This window comes from Xiphophorus maculatus, chromosome 3 (genome assembly GCF_002775205.1).
Source record: "Xiphophorus maculatus strain JP 163 A chromosome 3, X_maculatus-5.0-male, whole genome shotgun sequence".
Classification (NCBI taxonomy): domain Eukaryota; kingdom Metazoa; phylum Chordata; class Actinopteri; order Cyprinodontiformes; family Poeciliidae; genus Xiphophorus; species Xiphophorus maculatus.
The window spans coordinates 7,016,110-7,042,192 of record NC_036445.1 but is presented as its reverse complement, the minus strand read 5'-3'; the positions used below and the strand labels follow the sequence as shown (position 1 = coordinate 7,042,192).

Genomic DNA, 26,083 nt, shown 5'->3' with positions numbered 1-26,083 from the left:
CCCGACAACAAAGAAGATTCCTCTACAAAAGAAGTGCAACACTGTAATATTCTGCACTCTTCCTTGTTTTAAGAACAAATTTGACTTTTTCTTTTTTCCCATGATTTATTGAAGCTTATTTTAATTGAGCTGCAAAAATAACAAGAGTATACGTACATTTTTAAATTAAAGTGAAACCTGTATGAGGTTTGCCTTCTTGACTGATGGATGTTCTTCTTAGGTAAATCTATTTGTGGCATCAGTTAAGGAAACCTCTGAACTGACATACCTGCTCTCTGGTCTTCTTCTTCTGGAGGAGGTGAGTTAAATATTTTCTTCTCCTCCTTTTATAGATCCAGCTCAGGTGGTCACATTCCCCTCCAGGTAATAATGATACAGCATGAACCATGTGGTTTACACAACGAACTCTGAACAAAAACAACAATCCATCATCGTGTCCTAAAAACGCTTTTTCTTCTGCAGGGTACAACTGACAGGGAGTCCACAATGAACTGTTAAGCCCAGGGGTTTAGTGAATTCCTGATATATATTTACACAGTAGAGAATGGAAACATTGAGTTAAAGGTAAATAAAGGTAAAGGCCAACTGGTAGAGTACATTAAACTAAATGTCATGTATGTAGATGGATACAGATTGTGTAGGCTGAAGACACACCCTGTAATCGTTTGAGCACATGATGCAGGATGAGAAAAAGGTGATTCTGGGTAGCAGAGTACCTGTGCAATCTAAAGTTTAGACATTTTGTGATGTGCCTTATTAATGTAAAGATTTCATTAATTAAATTAGTCAGCATTTCAGTGAAAGGTAATTCTCTCACATGCTGGATGCAACATTCTGGACCAAAACTTACTCTGATGTTGATCCTTTTTTGTCGTAAGATTCTCCACTTGTTTTTTGAGGATTGATCACGTGTTGCTGAACATGAGCTGCTTTCTTGGATAAGAGACGAAGTCACACATGGATTCTAGCAGGATGTTTAACTGTTGGCACCACCTAGGATTCATGCTACAATTAATCTTTTTTTCTGCTGAAAAGGCTTTTCCAGAAATACTAAACAATCAGACGGGATTTTATAAAACATTATTTTGCACCTGTCTTCTTCTCGCCATACTTATGTTTCTTTTGTAGAATTTCACAACGTCCTTCGTCTATGTGAGCTTTTTTGTTGTTGTTTTGGAAGGATGTTGGCTCTTAGGATGCTTCTTGGCAGAAGTTTGTCTTCACCTTGCGACTGATGCAGATGCACTTACACCAGACTCTGCACTGGTGGGAATAAGACTCCCGCTGCTGCTGTTTGCTTTCACGCTGCACTGTTTCAAACGAACCAACCTCTCTGAAAAACCTGTTCCCCTCCTCGTCTGTGGTGGCGCTGCACCAAGGACCAGTGAAGTAGACGACATAAAAATCTCAGAAGAAGACACTGACCTCAACTTCCTTCTTTACAACATTTAAATAAAGATGGAGGAGCATCAGACTTTAGTGGCTGTAGTATTTCTCTTTTTCCTTTGGTAAAAGACAATGAGCCATTTCTCCCGCTAGTGCTATACTCTCGCATTTGTTTTGGTTGTATTTACCCAGAATGCCCTGCGCTATGGTTTGCTTCCTGCTTTTGGAGCGGTCTCAGGTCTGCGTGCATTCGAACCGCTGCAGAGTTCACTTCAACCGATCTAAGACCTTGGTTTTTAGGCGGACCAGAATTTGATTTTTTGGTCCACATCAGAGCTTGATTACATATTCACACCTTCCCAAACGGATCAGACTTTCTAGGCAAACAGACTAGAGTTTGATTATAATGGACTAAACATTGCTGGTGTGAATGTATCCTAAGGTTGATCATATGCATGGCTATACAAGTTTTACAGCTGATTCTTATGTTTGTCTTCAAATCTTCCAGCTGCTCCTGGAAAACAAACAGGGCTTTCTCTGTCTTTGCTCTGTTATGGAATAACTTTCCATGTCATGCCAGGAAGGCTGCTTCACTGTTCACTTTCAAAGTCTGTCTTAAAGCATCTTTTTTTCATGGCTTTTGGCCCCACTGAGAGTTTTAGATTTTAAATTGCATGCAGCTGTACTCAAAGGACTCTTTTCTGTCTGGGTAAAAAGCACTTTGTCTCTGCTCTGATTGTTTAAAAATGCTTTCATGAATGAAAATGGAATGGAACGAAATAATATTTTCCAAAAGAAATACTTGTGTGCTTTCTCATCTGTCAAGAAGAACCATGTGTTCTTCATATATTAAAGGACAATTCAAGATCTAACCACTTGTTTTGCACTATCTAAAAACAGGAGTAACATTTGATTAATTTAATGGCTATACTCTGATAGCTACAGGATCTCAGCTTCACATCTGTGTGAAGTTAGCAGTTTTCCTATATTTGTGTTTCTTCAGGTTTTCTTTCAGTCGAAACACAAAGATTTTAATCCGGTAAAGTGAAACCTTACCAAACTGTGTTTATTTTAGACTTAGACTTATCTGTCATGGTTAGCTTACGTTCTCAGTCCTCGGAAAGACATACAAATAAGAATAGTACATATTTTAGCAAAGTAGGGCTAAACTGAATTAAAATTTATTTACTTCTTTGATGATTATTTGGAGTCCATGGCAGCTCAGTCACAGTTTATCTCTGCATTAAATTATAAATACAAAGTTCAGTTAGTTTAGCCTCTGCTGTCAGTGATAATAAATGTTAAGTGCAATCATGCATGTCATGGGTGTAGCTCTTTATGTACTATTGGCTTTGCATACATTCAGCCTATACAAAAAGTCTTTTCCAAGAAGTCAGACAGAATAAAAGGAAAGTAGTTTTCATAATGAATGGCTTGGTCAGGACAAATATTGTATTGAAAAAGAGATTGTTATTGTGAAAAATTGCCGTTTTATTTTATTTGTACACTAGGGGGCACTGTGCCATCTTCTTTGACAGGAGATTATGAGATCCAGCAGCAGAACACAGTCTGGCACCTTAAATAATATCCAGTCATCTGATTTAAAAACCTTAATAACATTTTTCTAAAATTAGAATTTAGTGATGTGTTTTAATCCACTACTTCTCCCATCTAATCAATGTCTGTCTCAGACGCTCGGATCAGACAGCTGCTTCCATAAAACACGGTCTGCATAAATGTCACGCTCGGCTGCCTGTCTTCATAACTGGTTTCACTCCATTTGTCACATTTCAGTTCTCCAGTAGATAAAAACCCCACCTGGCACCATGACCTGCGGGGCCACATGAAGCTGAAAGGTCAGGTTTTTGATGCTTTTATAGCCCCTTAGCGCACATAATAAGGACCAATAAAGCCTCTAAAGAGAAAGAGCTGAGAATGACATCAAGCATTATTGTTGGGCTTTTTTATCCCCAGGTAAATAGTGTTGACAGTTACACAGTGGGAGATCATCACAGGCTTTTAAATCTGTGCCAAGATCTCTCACCATTTTATCATCTGTTAATTTATTTCCCCTTTTATACGGTTGGAAAACAACATTAACTGCTTAATTTCAGCTTCTGGTCTCTCAGTGGTTTATGATTTGCCAAAGTGGCCCTTTGAACCTTTTATCTTTGGTGGTGGGGAAGAAATGCCCTTCCAAAATTGGCCTCACTTTGTCCAAACCGAACAGAAATGTGCTGGCAGTTTCTGCTCACAGAGCTGGTGATTAAAGCCTAATGGGGCTCCTGATGTGATAGCAAACAGAGACAGGAAATGTCCATCTTTAAAAGAGACGTATCATTAATTTTGAAGCCTGCAGAAAGGCTCTTACAGCAACATCTGAGCAGGCTTACTGGGGAATGGCGGAGCAGAATCCCTATTAGACCAGAAATGACTCAAAAGGAGCCCTGAGTCACAGCTACATTAGAGGAGTCTGGTAGGCCTAGTCATGTTCAGCTTTTTATCGGTAATAATGACTTCTCTTAAGGAAAGCAAGTACTTTTGGGTTTTCCTTTTTCACTAGCTTGCATAACAAAAGAATATGTAGATATAATTTATTATCACTGACTAAAATCTGAATAAAAATAAAAGGTTCATTTTGCTGCCTTTTTCTTTCTTTCTTTTTTGTCATGTTTTGCCTGCCTAAAGAGGACATATTATGAAAATTCATATTTTGCATATTTTTGTACTTCCATTTGGGTTTCTGCTGCTTCTTAAGATAGACCAGCGCTTACAAAAAACAACCCAGCAGGTTTTTGGTAATAATTTGGTATGTATTGGTGTCTGGAAAATTAGCTATTTCAAACACCTCTAAAATGTAACGTCACAAATCAGCAGACACTGCACCTCACCTAGCAAACCCAGCAAAGCCCAGACTGTTACCTAGCAACCCAGGCTGAGATTGGTCAACTGGTTTTATCGCTCTATGCTCTGTACAATGGCTGCTGGAAAAGTCAAGTGTTTTGTTGTTGACTTACCATTTAGAAACCACTAGCTGTGTTTTTGTTTGTTTGTGCAGGAGGCTCTGATTCTGTTTTTCAAAGATGTAGGGTTGTATATCGGGCATCTGTTTGCAGCAATGGGAGTGCAAAGGATCAGTTACGGGCATGGCCTGCATCAGCTTATTTGAATTTAATGTGACAAGAGAGCCTAAAACAACTCATTCTGAAAGAAGATCAAGTTAGACAGAATTGAAGGAGGAAATTATTGCACATTTTATTTTATTATTACTTTATTAACCTAAAGACAACAAGCTACAGCTGATTCAGGCAACACATTGGAGGAGATGATGTTACCAAAGACAGAGAATAAAAGCAAAGGTTTGGGTGAAGAAAGGAAACTGCATTTTTATTAGCTAAGGTCATCTTTGACATTAAAATTTTGTTGATGAAAAGCTGTTTCAAATGTCTTAAAAGTAATATGTAATAGGTAAAATCTAAAAACCTTACTGCAGTACTTTCAAAAGTAATTTTTGTAATATTTATTGTGATAGTAAAAAATTTAATTACCAAAACATTGACAAGGAGGACAAATTTAGCTACAAAGAAGTAAAATGTCCCAATTTCTACTAGTCTTTGGCCACAAAAGGACAAAATGTACCTCTCATAATAAAATTTTGCTTTAATGAGACATATCCTATTTTCTAGTTTCATCAGGTTATTTTACTGTACTCTGCTTTCTAAGCTACAGTATTCATCCATAACATTCTAAATATCCTTGAGTTAAAGTTTCCAGTGCTTTTCAGTGTTGTTTCTATTTTAAAAGATCTCCGTTTAGAGGTCTCCATGAATCACCAAGTTTTAATTCATTCGGGAATCCAAGGAAATGTACTTTTGATAAAAAAGAAAAATCAATCTCTTTTCACTCGGTTGGTTTTTAAAACTGAAAATAAGCTGCAGATCAAATGGACAAAGTACCATCAAGAAAAAGTTTAAATTTAAAATCTAGAAATAAAGCTCCTTGGTGAAAGTGCAACATTGAAATCCTGATAAATCTTACATTACATTAGTCCCTCATTACAAAACCATGTTCATTATACAGTAGCTTGTTATAATTTAAAGCTGAATCCAAATGCCAAATTTAGACTTTCTTCTACATTCAATAAGGTATTCATGTTGCCCTCAAAGATTTCTGCATAAATGTAAATGTAGCTAAAAAAACCTGAATATTTTTCATACTTAAGTTAAATTAGTCTTTTGCAACCAGTATTGAAAGGTATGTCAGGCCAGTATGACTTTTGTTGTTGTTTTTGTTTGTTTTTGCTTCAACCAGATGCTTACAGTCCTTGGCTGCTCTGGGATCCATCACTGGTTGTAGCTGCCTCACCACTGAACTGTTTGCTAAATGAAAGGTTATATGCACACCCTGGATGACTCTTATTTACAATGCTATTATTGGTTTGGTTCTTATTTATTAATGCATTTTTCTGAATGTTATCATGCCTTACAGTTGAATGACATTTTGTATTTATCTGTTTCTCTGGTTCAAATGGAAACAGAGAAAAGTTTGTTTCTGTCCTTCCTCTATCCTCCAATCTGAACTGAAAGTCAAACATGACTTCAATAAATATTAAGAATCCCACAACAATTGTTTTTTAGTTTTAAATCGTACATTTTTACTCTTTTAAATTGTTACTGTAACAACTCTTGTCAATTTCTTTGTGCTTTATTTATTTTTAACGTTAGTTTTTGTTGTCTGTTCGTCTCGTTCACTTTGACGTTCTGCTTGATTGGTCTTTTATCTGGCTGAATAAATATTTAAGAGCAGTAAAGTACAAAAACAAATCTTTTTAAACGGCAAATTTTCCAAAATCTCCAAATATTCTGAAATCTTTGGCAGGCAGATGAACACGAGCACTTCCTTTTTAAATTTTATTTTTTATCATTGTAAACCTCAATGAATACGTCATTAAAAATCGATCCTCACTCTGCCAGCATAATATTGTAGTAATGGAAGAATCTGTATCAGCAGGTAAACAACATGAATGTACAATCTGTTCTTTATGGGTTTTGTTTATTTGGCTTTAGCTCGTCTGTGACATGAATATTATTTTTACGCATTGCGTAAAACATCAGGCAGAAAAACAAACAGTTTCTCTAATTTTGGGTGAAAATGTTAACAGTTCTTGGAGTGGAGATATTCCAGGTTTACAAATTTAATAGCAGTGTTATGGAAGAAAAACTTCAGGAAAAAAAAGGAAATTATATAAAAATTATATACAATTTTAAGAATTACATTTTATTTTTAGCTGATTTTAACTTTATCCAACCTTTTTTTTTCGTCACAGGTAATCTCTTTGTGTTCATCAGACATGAAGGAAAACATCAGACCTCCCCTGCTGATTCCTCATTATTATCCTGCTGGTGTTTGTGTCCATTTGCATTGAACGTGGAACCTGCGGATGTTTGTTTTGGTCCATTAGGGGGCAGCAGAAACACACTCTGGTGTTAATGGACCTGTTTGCACCTCCTTTAAATCTGAAGAAACATGTGGATGCACAACATCGTCTGTCAGCCTATTGGATGTATTAATTTCTTTGTTCGCCTCTCTGCTTTAAGCTTCACTGAACCCTGAATTAACTTTTCACGCTGTTTGCATTCAAATGATTTTACGCAATGTTTTTATATCTTGATGGGTCTATCAGGGTATAAACCTGCAACCTGGACGATTAACCGAAGTTGCAGAGTTTAAATCCTTTCACAGGCAATACAGATGCGTCTTTTTCACTAAAGTGAATACTGCTGCTGTCATTTTTGGCTAAACTAATTTATGTACTAAAGCTGATACTGTTTCATGCTTTAATTGCTACTATTTGCGATTAACTCACTGGTGAGGCATAACATTATGACCTCCCTGCCTCCTTGTACTGCCACAACATGTCTTATCTATGGATGACGAAAAATCTGTTTTCTTCTATTGCTCAAATGCCCACTGTTGTTGCTTTAGAAATGCATTGTGTTTCCAAATGCTTGGTCATTTTTACTATATTTCATGAACTAAATATGCATGGCCACTACTGAGGCAAGATAAGAAAAAGACCAGTCCCCTTACTGATTTCATCTGAGTTTTGCTTTTTTGTCCCATTAAGATATTTCACATCAACAAAAACCCAAAGAATTTCAATATCAAAGTAGAATACAAATTGCAGATTTCAAATGGTTTAATTTACTATGCCAAATAATAACTTCAATCCAACCTAGCCCTATGTAAAAACTGACCATGTGGCTTTAAACATTAGTTTAAAGCCACATGGTCACAATCTCTTAAATAGAACCTAATCGCCAACGTGAAGTAGGCTAAAAGAGCTCAAAAAGCAAAACATATTATGCCCCAGAATAAAGACATTAAAAATTAGATATACATTCTGAGAGAAGTTTAAGTTGTTTCTGAGGTTTTGAACCTCAGCAAACCACAGAGGAAGCCATTAACCCAGAGTGGTAAAGATTGCAGAACATTCCGATTAATGACCGGTCGACTAATATTTTAATTATTCTACAAGACCACAAATAACCCATAGAAACATCTAATTAGAACTCAAAATCCAGTCTTTGACTAGGCCATCAATTTTGACACAGTGGTATAACCTTAAAGAGAATGCTCACGCTTAAAACCAGACAGTCTGGGTGAATTAAAACAATTCTACAAAGAATAGTGAGCCAAAATTCATCCATAGTAATGTAAAAGACTCTCTGCTAGTTATCACAAGCACTTCATAGCTGCTGTTGTCACCAATGGTAGCACAGGCAGTGATTATTTTCAGGGGGTAATTTCTTATTTCCTCACAGGAGCACAGAAGCTGCTTTTGTTTAAAATAAAAATTAAATGATTGCTTGAACTTGAAACTGAAACTTGTTGGTAGTCGTTTTTGTTTGATATATTAAAATTTGTTTGATCAGAGAAATGTTAAGCGTGACAAAGACAAAAACAGAATAAAATAGATTTCAGTGCAACATGAAAGTCTTCAGCCACACCATTATTAACTTCACATCTTTCTCCCTGACAAATTATTGATCTGCCCACCTTTTCTTAAGTCCTTCACTCCCGAAACAACACCGGCCAACCTCCCCGCTGTTCTTCCCTTCCTCTGACTCTGGTATTTCCCACAAAAAGCCCCCCGCCTTTCCTCCTCCTCCTGCCAGCCTCCCTGTCATCCCCCTCCTCCTTCCCCTTCCCTCTCCTCAGATGGATTCTTCAGTCAGTCGTGTGGAACCAGAGCGGCTGCCGGAGAGACAGACGCAGAGAGAGGCTGCTCAGAGCAGACGCCGGGTCAGAGCGCTCAGTTTGCTTCAGACAATCACAGGGCAGAGAGAGACGAGTGCACAGGAAAAAGAGGTAGAACACCACAGAGAGATAGGCTGCAGAGAGGGAGAGAGAGAGACAAGAGGGAGGTAAATATGTGACAGGATGTGGTTTCCCTGAGCTTGCACAACATACTTTGAGCATGACCTAAACGCACCGAGTGTACAAGTGTGTTTGAGCTCCGTTAGGTGCTGAAGAGGGGGGAAAACGAAGCCAACCGCTGGAGCTGTTGTTTCTGCTTGTTTCTCAGACGGAGGATTGTGTTTTCCCTTCAGAGAGCCCGCTCCTCTGCAACCTCCGTCAGCTTGTTGGACAAGATCTGAAGCAGTGTTCTTGTCTTTCACACTTCTAAAGTAGAATGAGATATTCTGACGGGAGTTCTGGATTTGTCTCCAAGCAGTGAACTTCTCAACCAGATTGTGAAACAGGTAAGTTTGCTTCTCGTTTCAGCGGTTCACCATGTGTGTCTTAACAGATGTTTTGCTCTCTGGGCTCCCGCCTGATCCTCTGGATAGCAGCCACTGTAAACTTAAACCACATGGCTGTAAGTGTTTACTGTGCAACAGGGAGCTGATTCACACCACAATCCATGAGTGTGTCCGACACACAGCTTTAAATCCACAGCCACCGCATGCAAAATGTTTGATCGTCTCAGAGCAACATGCAAAAACAAACAGTCATCCTGAATATAAATAGATCTGGTTGAATAGAAGTGTGAAATTGGCCACAGATTAAACCCAGATACGGTTGCTGTCACTTGTGAGATGAATCACAAATTGATTTCTGAACTGTTGTACTGTACAATCATAAAGACAAATTAAGTGCAACCTGCTTATAGAAGCACCTGGCATACTCTTCATCACACTGAGGTCTGCTGACATTTGTTTCCTCATCTTTTTTCTGGTCCAACCTCAGGAGTTCAATCAGATCCAAATCTGGACTTTGACTGGTTGATTGCGACATCTCGTCTGTTTTCTTTTGCAGGAATTCTGTTGTAGGTTTTCTGCTGTGTTTGGGACCATTGTCCTGCTAATGACCCAGTTTGGGTTTAGCTTCAGCTGCTAGACAGATGGCTTCTGCACATATTTGGTATACGAAGGAGTTCATGGCTGGGTAAATAAACGCTGTGGCTGCAGAACAAGCACAGATCATCATACCATTGTGCTTTGCAGGTGGTATGAGGTATATGCGTGAATATGCTGATTTTTTTCCCCCCCGTCCAAACATATTTCCTCGCCTACCTTGTGACCAAATATTTTTATCTTGTTCTCATATGTCCAAAGGTTACTGTTCCAGATGTCTGACAGTTTGTTGGGGTGCACTGGTTATGTTTTCGTAAGATTTTTGGAGAGAAGTAGCTGTCTTCCCCTCCAAACTTAGCATTAATCCTATGAATGGTTTTACCTTTAAAATGCTAATTAAGGAGTTAATTAGCATGTTGTTTTGTCTGACTCTATTTTGAAGCTGTTAGTTTTTTCATGGCGTTGCATAATCTGACCTTGGCCTCATTTTGCTGAGATATCTACTCCTTGAAAGACTGGCAACTGTCTTAAATATTTCACAATTGTGAATGACAAATAATCTGTAGAATAGTGGTAAGCAAAATGTGCAATGCAAAAAACATATTTGTGCCAACGTCTTCTGAATATAAGCTGCAAAGCGTATAGCGTAAAGTTTTTAAACATTAAAAAAAACATTAGAAACATTAAGATGTGTTTTTATATTGAAAATTAAAGGAAGCGTTTTAATTAATTCCTATTCTTTAAAGCAAATTTTTAGTGCAACTTAATATTTTTATCAAGATTAATATGCGACTCTTCATTATTTACCAAAAATACTTAAATAAGTTGACATAATTTGCTCAAATAAAAAACTAAGTGGATTCAGTTGCACTATTTGGGTCAGCTCTGAAAGTTCAATGCAAATTTTGCATTAAGGTTGACAGAAGAAATGCTAAAACATAACTTTATTTCCTCCTTTTTTTAAAATAAAGCATGCCTCATCATTTTTGATAAGTTTTTAAAATCAGTTGTAGATCCAAAGAGACACAGACGTCCCCAGAGCCACAAGTAGAGAATCCCTGCTGTCGAACGAAGGATTTCAGATCCTTCAATGGCACTGCAACTCTTCTCAGATTGATGGGCAGCAACAGTTGCTTCTTTAAGGTGATTGGATTTGACTTTCCACACCTGTAATCAAGTGCAGTTGATCACCTGGCTACAGCTTTCATTGTTAAATCTTGTAGAAAAAGTTACGCTATAAGCTAATAACTTTTGTGTGTGTGTGCTCCATTGGTCAAGCGATGACATTTCATTTCCAATTTCGCTGTTGTGTCTTTGTGCACTGACAATAAAATAAGTCTAAGTCTAATAAGCCTAAATCCCTGCCGGTTTGTCCTTTTCTCCCTGTGAATGTTTACCTGGTTGCTGCATGTTCTCTGAGTCAGACATTCATTCGAGTGAGCATGCAGCTGGAGGTTTAAAGGGAAAACAACTTGCACGGGTTGAAGGAGGAGTCCAGGACTGTTGGGGGGTAGAGAGGAAGGGCCAGGGGTGGAGTGAGCAAGAAAAATGACTGTGTGTTTGGGGGTGAAAGTGAGTGAGAGAGCTCAGTCTCAGTGAACTGCTGTTAATTGGTTCCAGCTGGTGAGATGTGGAGGACCAGCCTGCGATAACTCGGCAGCGCAGGAGGGTCAGGAGTTTTCTCTTAGACACACACACAAGCACACACACACACACGCACTTCATACAAGTAATACAGCTGATTATGTTTTGTCATTCAGGGTTTTTTTGTGTAGATTATATCAGAAACACAAGAAACAAAGTCAAAAATAGTAATGACATAAATTTATTTTATCTGACCTTATTTACCTGAATCCTATTTATAAGCCTAAATTAAAAACATTTGATTATAATGCAGTAAAAAAAAGTATTTTCTTTCTGAAAGGATAGATCAGTGTTTCCTAAAAAGTTCTACGTTTCTTTTCTGAGCTTTGTAGAAAACAAAACCTGTTTCCTTGACCGCGTTATACATCTTATGTTTAATTTCATGATTAGAAGTTTCACTTTATTAATACTCCAAACAGTACTGCATAAGGCTATCATGCACTTACGTGGAAACAGTTCAGTTTAAGGTTACTCTTCATAACATCTTAGTCAAAGTTTAGCTCACTTAGATTAAAACCAAAACCTCTCAGAATGTTATTTCTTCATTTTTTCCCCCAAACAAACTTATTCTCATTCCTTTAACATTCACTAGTTGGTAGATCATCTAATTAAGATCTTTAGCACCATCTGGACTTGTTACACCAGAGATCAAACATGAGTCACGTCAGGTCTTTGGTGAAAACGGTCCAGGAAGGAAACTAGGAGATCTTTGTCTGACTCCTCTGTCTGACCAGACGCCCTAACCATCTGACTCAGCAGATCTGCTCCAACCCTTCACAGATGACAGAATGCCTTCTCTGATCTCTTATGCTGGATCTAAAAATTTCAGTCATGATTGAATGCCATGACTGAGAATACAGATAGACTAATAAATAAGGTTGCTTCACATTTTGGCCCAGGTCTGCATAGGCAACTCCAACCAATCTGTAAGTCCCCTGCTCCATTCTGCCATCTCTCATGAACAAGATGCTGAGATACTTAAACTACTCTACTTGAGGCAGACTACAGAAGACCATTAGAGCCACTAAAATGAATACATTAAGAAGACTTTCAACTTTTCATCTCAGAACTATGACTTCTCAAAACTCACACTTTTTTCTGAGTTCTGACCGCTGATCTCCAAAGATTAAAGTCAAAATTCTGAGAAAAACAAATAATTTTTTTTTCCTTTATTAGTGGTCCTAGACCTCTTCCATAAAAGACTCATCACCCACCACATCATAAGGGTGTAGTCCAGATCCATTGGCTCTGACTGATTGGTAATTAACTTTATTTAAAACGGCACAATGGTCAACAAAACATAAATTTCCACCATTTAGAAAAAGCTAATTTGCATCTGCAGTTCTTTGGCAAGTTACAAATGTGGGCTAACTTTAGTCCCAGCCACTTTACATTATACTAAATGTTCAAAAGTGTAACTAAACCATACCGTAGAAAAAAAATCCAGCAAAGTGGGCGCAGCCAAGGAATGCTGAGAGGCGTGGCCGAATGTGGCACATTGCAAATACATCACACATTTGTAAAGCTGAGTAACAGCATTGATCAATCCTCCATGCGGCCATGCATCGTCCAACTACTCCAACCCCTGACTCACCGTTGGGTGGAGGTGTGTGTCTGAGTGAGAAGGTTTAATACCCCAACGCAGGGCTGTGTGATGCAAAGCTGCACCACTTTAAACAAATAGGATAATTCAACCGTTAGACCAAAGGAGGCCAGCACTGAGATGGTTTTAGACAAAATAATGGGGAACTAAACAAATTTACACAAAATTGTCAAAATTTGCATGGTAAAATAAACATAACCCTAAATAACCTATTTAGAAAGTTAGCAGCAAATAAAGTCGATTGGGGGGTTAGTCATACTTTAATTCCTCAGGTCACTTGAAGTCTACCTTTCCTATCTCTAACTCTTTAATCTAAACCTTAAAATCAAATCCAACTCATCATTCAGGAATCTGAAGCTTAGAAATAGGAAGAAATGTCGTCCTCCCTCTGGCGCATTCAGACAAAGCCATCAACACAACCTACTTGCAAGATAAACAAGAAATTAAACTTATCCAGTTTCATGATATCTATTCAAAAAACACTAATGTAGCATAAATGGAAACACAGACAGTACATACATGTGTTCATATTATAATCAGTTGTGTATACGAGAATACGTTTACTGCAGACACACAAGACAGCACACGTGAACGCTGCAGAAACACATGACCTTTTACACACAGCTGCATATGTTCACAGACGCATTGTAAAGACATGCACATGCACACACATGTACAGAAGAGGCATTACTTTCTATAGAAACATTTACACCAGAGAAGCCCGCCCCACTGGAGCACGGCTGCTGTAAACGGGGAAGTGGTTGTGGTTTCTACTCTGGTACGATGTCAAACCAAAATGGGAGCCATTAGTCAAGCCAGAAAGTTCAAACGAGGACTAATGTAGACATTTAATAACCCAAACTGGAAGGGAACATATGGCTTCACTTGGGAAGGGAAGGAAATTATATGATAGTTATATTTTTGCTTAATGAAGCTGATTTGCAGGTCTGAAATTACGATCCGTATCTTCCTTTTCTAAACATTTATTCGTGTTCTGTCAGATTGAATGCAATGCTATGTTACAAAATTATTAGATTTTTTTTAACGTAAATTTAATAGATGTGTCACTTTTACTAATAGTGAATGCCTAAGCTTCACATTATAGGAGGTGCACAGAACTGACCGAGTCCTTAGCTCTTTATATTTCCTTTAAACCTAATTCTAGCTCGTAAATGTCATCTTGATAATCATTACTCATATTGACGAGAATAAGAAAGACGACTGCAGCAGCTAATGAGCTCCTTCTAATGTTAGAGGAGGTGTTTTGTAATGATTAGCTAATCCAGCTACTTTATTTGGCAGACATTTTTATTCATAATTTTAACCTTTATTGATGACTGTAACATTTACGAAGGTAGATTTGTGACCTTTATTAATAATTTTATATTATCACCCATATTAAACAGTGACTATTAAATCTAACAGCTAAATCCCACTCATCTATCCTTTTTGTAATAAGCCCGTCATGCAGTGCCTTCTAAAAAATATTCAGCTCACCAGGACATTTTCAAATTTTGTCAAGGTACGACGACAAATTTTGGTGCATTTTGTTGGGATTAAGATCAAGACAAAGCAACAAATGTGTGTAGATTTAGCTGAACCCATCTTCCTAAAAACTCTTAACAGCTTCCCTGACTATCTTGATAGGTTTGCAGTCTTGCAGTCATACTCTTCCTGTTTTCTCATGATACAGGATATATTTCTATTGTTTTGTAAAGTAAGGGTCTCCACAACTTGTTTGTTCAGTCATGTTCTGAAACAGATGTACTGTATTTCCACTGAGAACAAATTAGAAACAGGTTGTGCTGGATTTTATTTACAACTTTTATCAGAATGGTATTTGTAAAATGCTTTGAAAGCGATTATGGGCGTAGTTTTGATTTTGTATTTTTGCTTCAGTGTCCTGCTTTTGTACATTTAGTCCTTTAGTTCTTTGTCACCTTTTGTCTTTGTATGAGATGTCTTAATCCTGAATATTTGTTGTTCACTATTTGCAGATTCAACCATTTTTATGTGGAATGTAACTTGTAAAGTTCTGCTTGGGTTGCTAGGTGATGGGGCTGGGTTTGGCTATGGTTGCTAGGTAACGGCACAGTGCCCATTGATTGTGACACCAAAAATCATGAACTTGTTAGCCAAAAACATTTGGAGTTTTTTTTAAAGCAGTTTTAGGAACAGTTGAAACCCAAATGAAAGTATGAAAATGTTCAAAATTCACATTTAAAACACAAAATAAGTCTCCTTCGATGTATTTTTTTGGTAAAAAAAAAAAAAGTATAAATACAACGCATTTCTTATTACATTCATTCAAAAGGATTAAATAAGTCATATAGAAACTCGGTAAGATTTTGTGCTCCATTTTTACCAGCTTTTATTTTATTTTCATTGTTGCTCACTTTCAGTCTTCACTGTTGACAAAAAAAACCCGGCCAACTCAGATCTTCGTGAATTCAGCTCCTGATGGGACACACCCATTATCCCCAGGTTTCTGTCACAGCTTTATTCAGTCAGTAATCACTCTCACCTGGTCTCCATCGCAACAGTCAGCTTCCCCTCAGCATATCTTCTGTTTCCCGTCATGCTTTGACGAATGTTGTCTTCCGTCCGTGCTGCCAGGTTTCGTCCATTGGAGTTTGTCCTTGTAACACGACAAATTATGATATAGTTAAATACTTTTGCAAGGCGGCGAATTTGCATATCTGTTACATTCAGCTGCTGCCAGGTTCCTTATTTGGGTTCTGAATGTATTTTCTTCAGCGAGCCGCCGCATCGTTTATTTTCTGACAGCATGTTGACTTTCTTTCGCTCCAGTCTTTTAGCAAACAGCTACTTTAATCACTTTCTGTTTGCTATCTGATCTGGGCACTGTGAATCCCTCTGTGCCGTGTGAAATTTGATTAAGGTAATCATTGACTCATGTAAACCATATTGTGCTCTCTACTGCATTCAGTGTATGGAGACTGACACTAATATATGCTGTTTTGTTTTTGTCATTTATCTTTTTTTTATTCATGGTTTTATTTATTTTGATTTGATTTTATGTTTAATTTTTTCACAAACAAACAAATCTACTGTGGGATATGAGAAGGTTTCTTTTATGTAATGCCAATAATGGCTTATCTTTCTATTATTTAGGTATAGAAGGGATTATTTGATATACTATTATTAGTAAAACCAGTAAATTAATTTTTAATAATTATATTCTGCTTTGCTTTATTTCATTTATTCTGTTGAATGTTAAATATCTTACATCTAAATCTGTCAGGGGTATGAATAATTTTGGGCCAAACTGTACACTTTTCTTCACTCATCTCAGTTCTATAGATATTATCTTATTTGAAACTGATATTTTACTCCTAACCAATGATAACCCATTGAGATTATATGTACAATCATATAAAAACATAAAAATAAAAGTCAATATTGAGGCAGAGGCGTAGCTTTGTCTCAGACTAAAGAAATAAAAGCTGAGCTCCCCAGATATTTCTTTCAGTCAAAGCGACTTGTGTTGTAATGGGTGGTCAGGAAAATTGCAGCACTATTGATTGGGTAATGTCCAACATGGACATGTCAATAGGGTGCATAAAAATCCAAGAACTGAGCCGGAGCTAGCGTTAATAAAAAATGACCTGCCCAGAGCAATTTCAAAGAAAGCAAAGAATCACTCATGGGAAATCTCTTCTAAACCCCTCGTGTTATAGAGAAAATGGGAAAGACGGGAGAAACCAGAGAATTTCTTGTTTTTGTTTGATATTATTGTGACTTCATTGCTTCGAATTTATTCTTTGTTGGCTAAAGTCAAGCTAAATGTTTTTTCATATTTCAGAAATTTAAAAAAGTGATAATTCATGAGGGACATGAATGTTTGGTTACTGCATGGAAACAAGGATTTTTTCCAGGAGATGAGGAGCGATGGAAACCTTGCAGGGACCAGGAAGAAAAGGAGGGGAAAAAAAATCCAACAATGAAAGGTTGCGGAAGATTGGTGCTATTCTTCTCCAGAGATGAGGATGGTCATAGAGGGGTTTGTTCCCATGGCAATATCTCCCTGGATGGGAGCGAGTGTGTGTGTGGGCATTTGTGTGCGAAAACGGACTGGGCCTTGAGACTGAGAAGAGATGAAGGTGGGCCAAGGCTGTTGCACTCTTTGGAGACACTGGAAGCCTTGAAACAGCCGAGAATCCTCTGACAGCCTCTAATGTTTATTCGCATTCGCCTCGACTCCACTTACCGCCTTCCAACCTCATTGTATTTATGTTAAATCCGTCCTTTTTAAAATATGAATCGCCCTTGGACACTAAAAACAAAATTAACTCAAAGAGTTGCACTAACATTTTCACATTTGGCAACCATGGCCGTCTTTTGAGGAATTTTTAGGTTCAGATGTGATGCTTTCTTCAACTATGAATGAAAGTCCTTATTTTCATTTCTTTGTTACTTCAAACCAGAATTTTTGGTAATCTTTTAGTCCACTCTGGTAAATTACAAATTAGCGTGTTTTGTTATTATAGTCATTTAACTTTGACCTATTACCTCAAAGAAAAGCTTCTAAACTCGAAGCATGAGAATGGATCTTTAGACACTTTCGCCCTAGTAACTTGTCAGAAAATACAATTAATTCCTATTCCTTTCTGTTTTATACATTTACTGGCAGGCCTGGATGAGTAAAAGGCTTAAAGATAAATAAGTTTTACTACAGAAAATGTTGCTCTTATAAATTTACTCTGGGGGGAAATCCCACATTACAAAATCCTTTTTCTCCATGTTGTCATTATGAGAGGACTAAGTCGTCTTCTTTTACATTTAACAAGTTTGGAGCACAGAGAAAGAGGAATCTATGACTGTTCCTTTTTGCATAATCTTTTTGGACTGTTCATTGAGTCCTGGGCATTGAGTCATTTTCTTTCTCTCAGCTCAAATAAATTCTTTTAGGACTAAGATGGCATTGGGATAACGTTGAATTTGAGTGTAATAAAGCATTTTTCTGTTGGCTTGGTCATGCATTTTGGATCATTGATCAAAGATTCAATAAAGTCAGTTTTATTGTAAAGTCCATCCACACAGTTTTGGTTATAATATCCTCATATTTCCTTTTTTACAAGCTTCCCAGATCCTTAGCAGAGAAATGAACAGAACCTCCATCATACTCAACAGTGTGAATGAGTTGCTTTTCCACATATTTATCTTTGGTTTCATATCAGATGTTGAAGAAAAGTTCAAGATTTGTTCCATGTGACCAACTCAGTTAAATCCAGTTCAGCTGGTGAATAACATGCAATGAGCTTATTTTGTGAATGTTATTGCACATTTGGTGCAAGCTGATTGGATTGATGATTTTTATTCTCTTCTCTGATAGTTTTTAAGCATTCACTGCACAGTATGCTTCTAAGAACAAAAACTAGAGTAAAAAGAAGCAAAAAATAAATAAATGTAGTGTAAGCTCAAAGACACATTGTGAGAAAACTTCTCAAAATCAATAGAACAAATAAAGAGGATACTGTAGAGGAAACAATCTCTGTTAGTAAAGATAATGACTTAGATTTATGGATTCTTGATCTCAGATTTGCTTCTGCGAAAGGTTCAGAGTCCTATAAATAATAAAGTTAAAGTAAAAATATATATCTTTTAATGATAATTCTGACTTTTACATCTGTGTCTGCTCTGATAAAGTAGGAAAAAAGAAACATGCAAATATTCCCTCAGGAAGCAGCGGGACCATTGCTTTACATTTAAAATCAGTGAAGTGGAGGAAAAGCCTGTTTCTCATCTGCTGAGTCTGCAAAAAGGTTCACAACAGTCACATAATGTAACTCATGTAAATGTTGAAAGGAAAGAAGAAAGGAAGAAGGGGATTTCCAGATTCAACACCAGGGGTGTGTGAGTTCATTCATATGTAGCTCCACTGCTTGGAAAATTGACAAAATATAATTTTTTTCAGATTTTTCAGAATGAATATCCTTGTAATATCCCAAATTAAACATGTCTGCCAATGGAGCTTTTTTTTTTTTCTCACACTTTCCTGGTTAAAAGTGTATGAGACAAAAAACAAGACATGTTAAATGACACAGTTTGTGTAGCTGACGTCAATAAAACCTGCTTAGTTTTGATCTAGTTCAGAGATAACGGTGATGCAGGATGATGGCGTGTACTTTCAAATGTTAAAATGAGAGAACACACATGAATGCCCAGTTTTCTACACATACAATTATCTGAACATTAGAGATGGGATTCTCCTGCTCATTCACCATGAGCAGGAGAAAGTAAACCAAAAGTGTGCAGAGCGCATGTCCCACTTATCTACTTTAGACGTTCCACTGAGATGAGTAAAGCTTCAATGCTGCATATTTACCAAGGTCCTCTAACACTCAAAGCTTTTTCCTTTCTGTTTTTCTATGACTGATGTCGAGTATTATGCATGTAGCTATATGTGTAACTGAAAACAGAGCATAATGCACAAAACCTTTGATAAAAAAACAAACGTTACTAAAAATACAGAAACTGTGTATTTGAAATGACCTATCAGCTGATTGAAAAACACCCTAAAATGACTCAAAACTTTAAGTTGAGCAATTATACCGTATTCTACATAACTCTTGTCTTGTCCCTTGTTTTTATCCGTTGTCTGAGCAACAGCTTAGCTACAAATACTCCAGGTGGGTTTAGTGTGAAAAACATGAATATGTGGCAAAATACTGTTAAATATAGTGAAATGATACTTTTTATTAAGTTTATTTTCAAATGATCCTGGATATCCTGTTAGAGATCAGGGCTTTCAAAACTTTAAATATGAGATTGTTCTTAGAAACAACACATTTTTGTAAGTACTGTAAATACTCCCAGTGAATACATTTATTAAAATAAAAGATGGGATTTTTCTAAAATTTTCTGTTTGAAGTTATACTACTTTGATTCAAAATGGACTTATTCTAAGTGTGGATTGCTCTTCAATTATAGATCACCTAAAGTTTTCAAACTAACATGTACTGTTCCTGCATTTAAATTGTATCCCATTTTGTTGATGATCCCCTTTTTGGATATTTATTCACCTGCACTTCCCAGGTTGTACTTAAGTACTCACCACCAAAATCACCTCAGAGCTCGACTTTTCTTGTCAGACTAAAAAGATCAAACATTTAAAACCGACCCAGAGCACAGAGGAGATAAAGTATTTGAAAGCAAGCTGGCGAAATCAGGCTTAAAAGTGAGACTACATGGAGAAGAACAGGAGGAAAAGTGTCCTAATTAATGTCTTTGTCTATTAATCCATTCTGAAGCTTGCCAAACTGCTGGGTTTGATCTGTCCAACACAACTATCAAAGCCCTATAACGTGGTCCTGTAATGTGGGGGAGATCTCAGTCAGGCAGCATTAAGTTCTGTCACTAACACTGAAGCCTGATAGGCTCTTTGTATGATCATCTTTCATGCTGAAGTGTGATTTTCTAATAAGAATAACTCTAATTTAAAGCTCCATAAACCCATTTTTCTGCATGAATAGCGACTCAAATGACAATCTAAAGACTGCCTCTCATTGTGACAGATAAAAAAAAAAGGACTTGCTGTGAAAATCTGCAGCTTTGGAAGGATTTTGTAGTCTAATTAGACAACTGCTATTGTTTCAGTGGCAGGAAAGATGCTGTGCTCATCACAAAAATAGAGAAAAATTTACCGTGCACAATCTTCTGTGCATACAATGTTTGAGAGACAAGCCTAGGATAAAGCTGCTGGCATCAGCAGCATAATTATAACAGAAGAAACGTCTAATAAGAGATCTAAAAATAAAGTAATAAAACAAGAAAAAAAGATTGACCATTAAAAAAAAACTGAGATTTCTTTCAAGTACATTACATGTCTATAGTTTAGTATGCACATAGTTTTAAATTGTTACTGCAACCTGTTTTAACTGATGCACAAAAGGGTTTCTTTGCATGGAAATATTGATCTACAGGTTTTTCTTTAGGAACAACTAAACATTTTCAAAATAATTAGGCCCTTTAAAACTGTCGTCACATTTTTTAGCTCCAGGTGGATCTACTGGACAGCCATAAATGATCAAATTCACATCACAAAATCTCAAGGTGGCTAAGATTTTAGCTAATATTGTTTTTTTTATTTATTACTTTATTTTAGTAGATGCAATTCACATGTTTTGCTGGACTGCAGAATCCAGAACCATACAGCGCTGGAGACTGAGGAGTTAGCTGCTGCAGTGCCTTGTAAAGTTTTTTGACGTGTCTTTTTATTGCCACAGGTTGGTGCTTCTGTTAGCTTCGGAGACTCAGTGTGAGGAACTTCAGACTCAAATGTGTTGCTGTGTTTTACGTTTCCCTGCTCTAATACTCCAGGACTTACATGAGCAACCATGTTTCTATCAATGCAGCTTAAACCAAGAATCACAAACTTAATATGATAAAATATTTTAAATTCTTCAATAACTCAGTCCAAAAGTAATACTGACCTCTTTTATTCATTAATAAAATACAACATAATATCTTTCAAACATTCGTTTCTATAAATGTTGATTATGGTGTACACCTACTGAAAACCCCCCAAAACAATGTTACTGAATATTTTTCAGATCATTAAAAATGTTTTTTGATCCAGAAATGCTACATCTAGTCTGCTATGATATACAGAGGAAGTTGATGATTTGCCTAGCAGTTTTTGTTGCTTACTCTCCACAAGAAAGGTAAGCAACACGAGATCACTGCTAACGAATGTCCACAAAGTACTAAGAATAAGATGGGAAAATTGAGTGGAAGGAAAAATATTGATGACTGGATGATATGCAAGTATTAGACTTAGACTTAGACTGACTTTATTGTCATTTTGCATGCACAGGGTGTATACAGAACGAAATTTCGTTGCATACGGCTCAGGACAGTGTTTTGAGCTTTCAATGTTGTGAGGTTACTCCAGAATAAAATAAAATACAGTATAAAATATGAATATAAATCTAAATATAAAATATAAAGTGCAGGAATGACAGTAAAATATAAGTTATTTAGCTTTGTACATGTGCAAGGTATAAAGTGGAGACCAGTTTTTGAGTGCAGTCTGATGGCAAGTGGGAAAAAGCTGTTTCGGAACCTGGTGGACCTGCACCGGATGCTGCGGAACCTCTTTCCAGAGGGCAGCAGGGAGAACAGTCCATGGTGGGGGTGTGAGGGGTCACTGATGATGTTTTGGCCTCGGGACACGCAGCTCTGGGATGAAATGTCCTGAATGGAGGGAAGGGGGGCCCCGATGATCCTCTCTGCTGTCCGCACCACTCTCCTCACGTTCTTTCAGTCGGAGGCGCTGCAGCCTCCACACCACACAGAGAGGCAGCTGGTCAGAATGCTCTCTATGGTGCTTCTGTAGAACGTCTTGAGGATGGGCGGGGGCAGGTGTGCTCTTCTCATCCTCCGCAGGAAGTACAAACGTTTCTGTGCCCTCTTGACCAGAGACGTGGTGTTCACAGTCCAGGTGAGGTCGTTAGTGATGTGCACCCCCAGGAATTTGGTGCTGCTGACCACCTCCACAGCCGAGCTGTTGATGAGCAGTGGAGCGTGGCTGGGCCGGTTCTTCCTGAAGTCGACGATCATCTCCTTCGTCTTGTCAACGTTCAGGATCAGGCTGTTGTCTCTACACCAGTCCACCAGCTGCTCCACCTCCTCTCTGTAGTCCAGGTCGTTGTCGTCTCTGATGAGGCCCACCACCGTTGTGTCGTATTGTATTACTTCCATCTACAATGAAGACTGTAGAGCACTGAGCACCAATCCAGTCCTTCTTTATTGTTCTTAGCAGAGCAAACATGTTTCTGACCCACTGTGGTTCAGGATTGGTTTACGAGGAATATGAAAGTTGCGGCCCATATCTCGGATACGTTTCTATGTGTGTAGTGGCTCTTGAATCTCTGACTTCAGCCGCAGTACACATCTTATGATATTGAAAATGCTTTGTTTCTCAATCCTCTCAAAGTTGTGCTGATCTCTGGCATGATTACTGCACTCTGTGAAAAGTCAGATTCGTTAGGATTGGTTCTTTGTGGCTTTACACATTTTTCCAAAGATAAAACCTAGATGTCAGTGCATGTTTGAGAGGTATTGTCCAGTAAAAAGAAGTTTTGGTTTGATAGCTGGCTTTAAATTGCTTTGCTTTACGTCTTCTGACAGGTAATTCTTAATAGTTAACTCCTGTCAACTGTTTTATCTGAAAGTGCGTCAGTGGAGCCTTTCAAAGAAATAAACCAATTAATTCAGTTTAATACTTTTGCAAATTCCAAGAGGCTGTGACCCATTTGATCAGTGTGAAAGCAGAAAACTGGACAGGCCTCAGACTGATAAACTGCTGTTGACTGGCATGTAGAAAACAGCGCTGATGTTGTCTATCCCACTTAGCACAACTCAAAGTGCTTTGGGATGTTTTGGTTGAAAGGACCAATGGTAAGTGCACCCCGCCCCAACAAAGCAACTCAATCTCTGGCTTATGATCTCGGATAAAGCCTCTTATCGAATAAAACCTGAAAATACCATTACTGGGAGACAAAAGGTAGAACAAAACGGCACACGGATCGTTTCTAATTCAGCAAAAGCCAAATCAATGGCTCTCTTCCTGCTTCTCTTTCATATGTATTTGATGTCAGTCGTCCATGTAAAGCATCACTGAATCTCAGCTCACCAGATTTCAGAAACACTGAGCAAAGGCAGGGAGAACGAGTTCTGAAAACTCTTTGTTGATATTCAGCTAATATTCAGCTAATGTCTTAAGAACAAAATTTTGCAATTGTGGTGTTTCCATTAAATAAGAAACACAATTAAAATCCCACTTGAATAAGTTTGTGCACAAGATAAGTCATTAAAAATATATGCCATCATCTTCCTACCACTTCCTGTCATCGCCTTTTTCTTTTCCACCAGCAGTAATATCTGGTTGTTGATCACATGATGCAAAGAAAGTGTTGCCATTGATGTTTTGCAAAACACACTAATTTCATTGCAGCTAAAAATCCACTTTATCCTAGTGCAAAAACTTTTCCTAAATCAAAAGTTTTTTTCAAAAATGGTCTGTTTCCACTGAGAAACTGTATTTTTTTAATTCCAATTTGCGTAGGTTTACGAAAGTAAATTCCTACAACTCATAAACACTTTGGATTTCCTCTGTGAGCTAAACTATAACGCTACATCCGTTCGCCTTCACCTCACCAGTCTCGAAGCATTCCTTTCCAGTTTTTCCTCATTCACTTGTCTTCCTTGCACACCACTTCCTTGACCTCTCTTACTCCCCATCCTATTGTTCTGGCTGCTTCGTCTCCGGCTCTCACAGACTGCATGACAGTGCCGCACCTACCAATCTTGTTTTGCCCTCTCTCCGCAGGGCAGAGGCAGAAATGACTAAAGTTATTTACAAGTCTCTGCAGGCGACAGAGGAGATCCAACAGTTGGAAAATTTAGATTCTTTTGGTTTTCTGTGATGCCAGAGCAGCTCATGATCCTTTCTGGTAAATTGCAGGGCAGCATCCTGAACAATAGGGGGAAGGAGGGAGGGAATTGCTTTTAATGCTGCTTTCCAGTTACCTGGGAAGTCGTAACTCTTGGACGTCAAACCCAAGGTAAAAACATTCTAGTTAAGTAGTCGGAACTTCAACTTGGCGACTATCAGAGACATTGTTCACAGAACCTCTATAAATCATTTTAAGCTCTACTTTCCATAAGCAAACGCCACTTTTGATTTGTTCAGTTTATAGTTGAAGGCGCTACATGTAACATTGATTTTAGATGCACTCTTACGTGTGTGCCTTTTAAAATAAACATGTTTCCACCACATCTTACTACTGTTCATGCAAGGAGCGGCCATGTTGAAATGCAAAGTCGACCTTACAAGTCGTAAACTGGAGATAGATGGAGTTACTCCCAGTTTCTTAGTGGGAAATCCGACTTCGGCGGGCATTCCAGTTGAATTTTGCCACAGGGAATTTGGAAATTTACAGTTCTGAGTACAATCGGAACGCAGCATAATGATTTTAACTGTGCTAACTCCTTTAAATGATACTTTGCTCTAAATATTAAACTGTTCTTGTCTCCTGAGTCGCAAAACAAGATTTGCAAGTCGATCTCAGACAATAGCATCTTTGCTAGCTAAGACACTGTAAAAGAAATCCTACTTCTGAAAAACTTTTTCCTAAAACTTAAAATATATGGTCAGAGCAGTTCTGCTCTCTGTAAAGTAGAGTTGGAAGCCTGATAAGCAGACATTAGATGGTTACCTGCCTGTGGATCGAGCTTGGCGCAGGCTGATTTATTTTGTCGGCAGGCATGCTAACTCTCACTGCCTGTTCTTGACATATTCCTAAAATAGTTATCTGAAAGAGTGATTGGTGGAACTCATTTGCTATAAATATAGGGATTTTTCCATATTAGAAATATGTCCAAACAGCCAACTTTCTTTCAACTAAAAACGTTTAAAGAAATTCCCTTCCTTTAGCCAGTTGGCTGACAGCATGTAGCTTCAGGTTGGTGGTGATTGATAGCAGGATTTCTCTCGTATCCAAGACACGATTATATGTTTCTCCTAAACAAGACGCACTTAAAACCACCCGACTATCTGTTTTCTAAATGGAAAAGATTTTTAGGAAATCTTTTTCACTTCATTCCTCTTGCTGTGGTCACAAAGCAACAGGTGGGGGAGTGGAAACAAATTCTCGTCTGATCTCCAATTTGTAGTTTAAAGGATTTGAATGATACAGCAGGGATTGGTTTGGAAAACTGGAAACGTGTAAATGCTTATCGCAAAGAAAACATATTTCTCACTCAGGATATGTCATTTGCTTTTTCTGCACTTTTCAAACTTGGAAGTCTGAATGGTAGATTTTAGCTAGTCACAGTCTGCTACACTGTTTGGGAGAAAGTGTGCTTTAGGTATTTAATTTACCAAGTAACATTTTTTCTTTAACTTTTTCTCTATTAGAAGCATTCCCAAACAGCCGGTGGTCTTTTAAGTGGAAATGTTAAGAATACTTTTCTTCCTTCTTCTAGGAAATCGGCTATCAGCTCAAGCAGCAGGTGGGAGAGGGAAGGCAGTGTTTGAATACGTTGGTCACTCCAATGCTTT

At 37.7% G+C, this 26,083-nt stretch overlaps 1 protein-coding gene across 3 annotated transcripts in view; it reads left to right on the top strand.

Annotated features, from left to right (window-relative positions):
• Positions 1-8,619: 8,619 nt before the first annotated feature.
• The window catches only part of LOC102217667 (raftlin-like), a 141,389-nt gene continuing 123,925 nt past the window's right edge, over positions 8,620-26,083 (top strand). For 2 of the 3 annotated variants that reach the window (XM_023331038.1, XM_023331040.1), the window contains exon 1: positions 8,620-9,152. The gene's annotated coding sequence lies outside the window, so the exon portion shown is untranslated. The remainder of the gene's footprint in view (positions 9,153-26,083) is intronic. The other variant, XM_023331039.1, reaches the window with a different exon arrangement.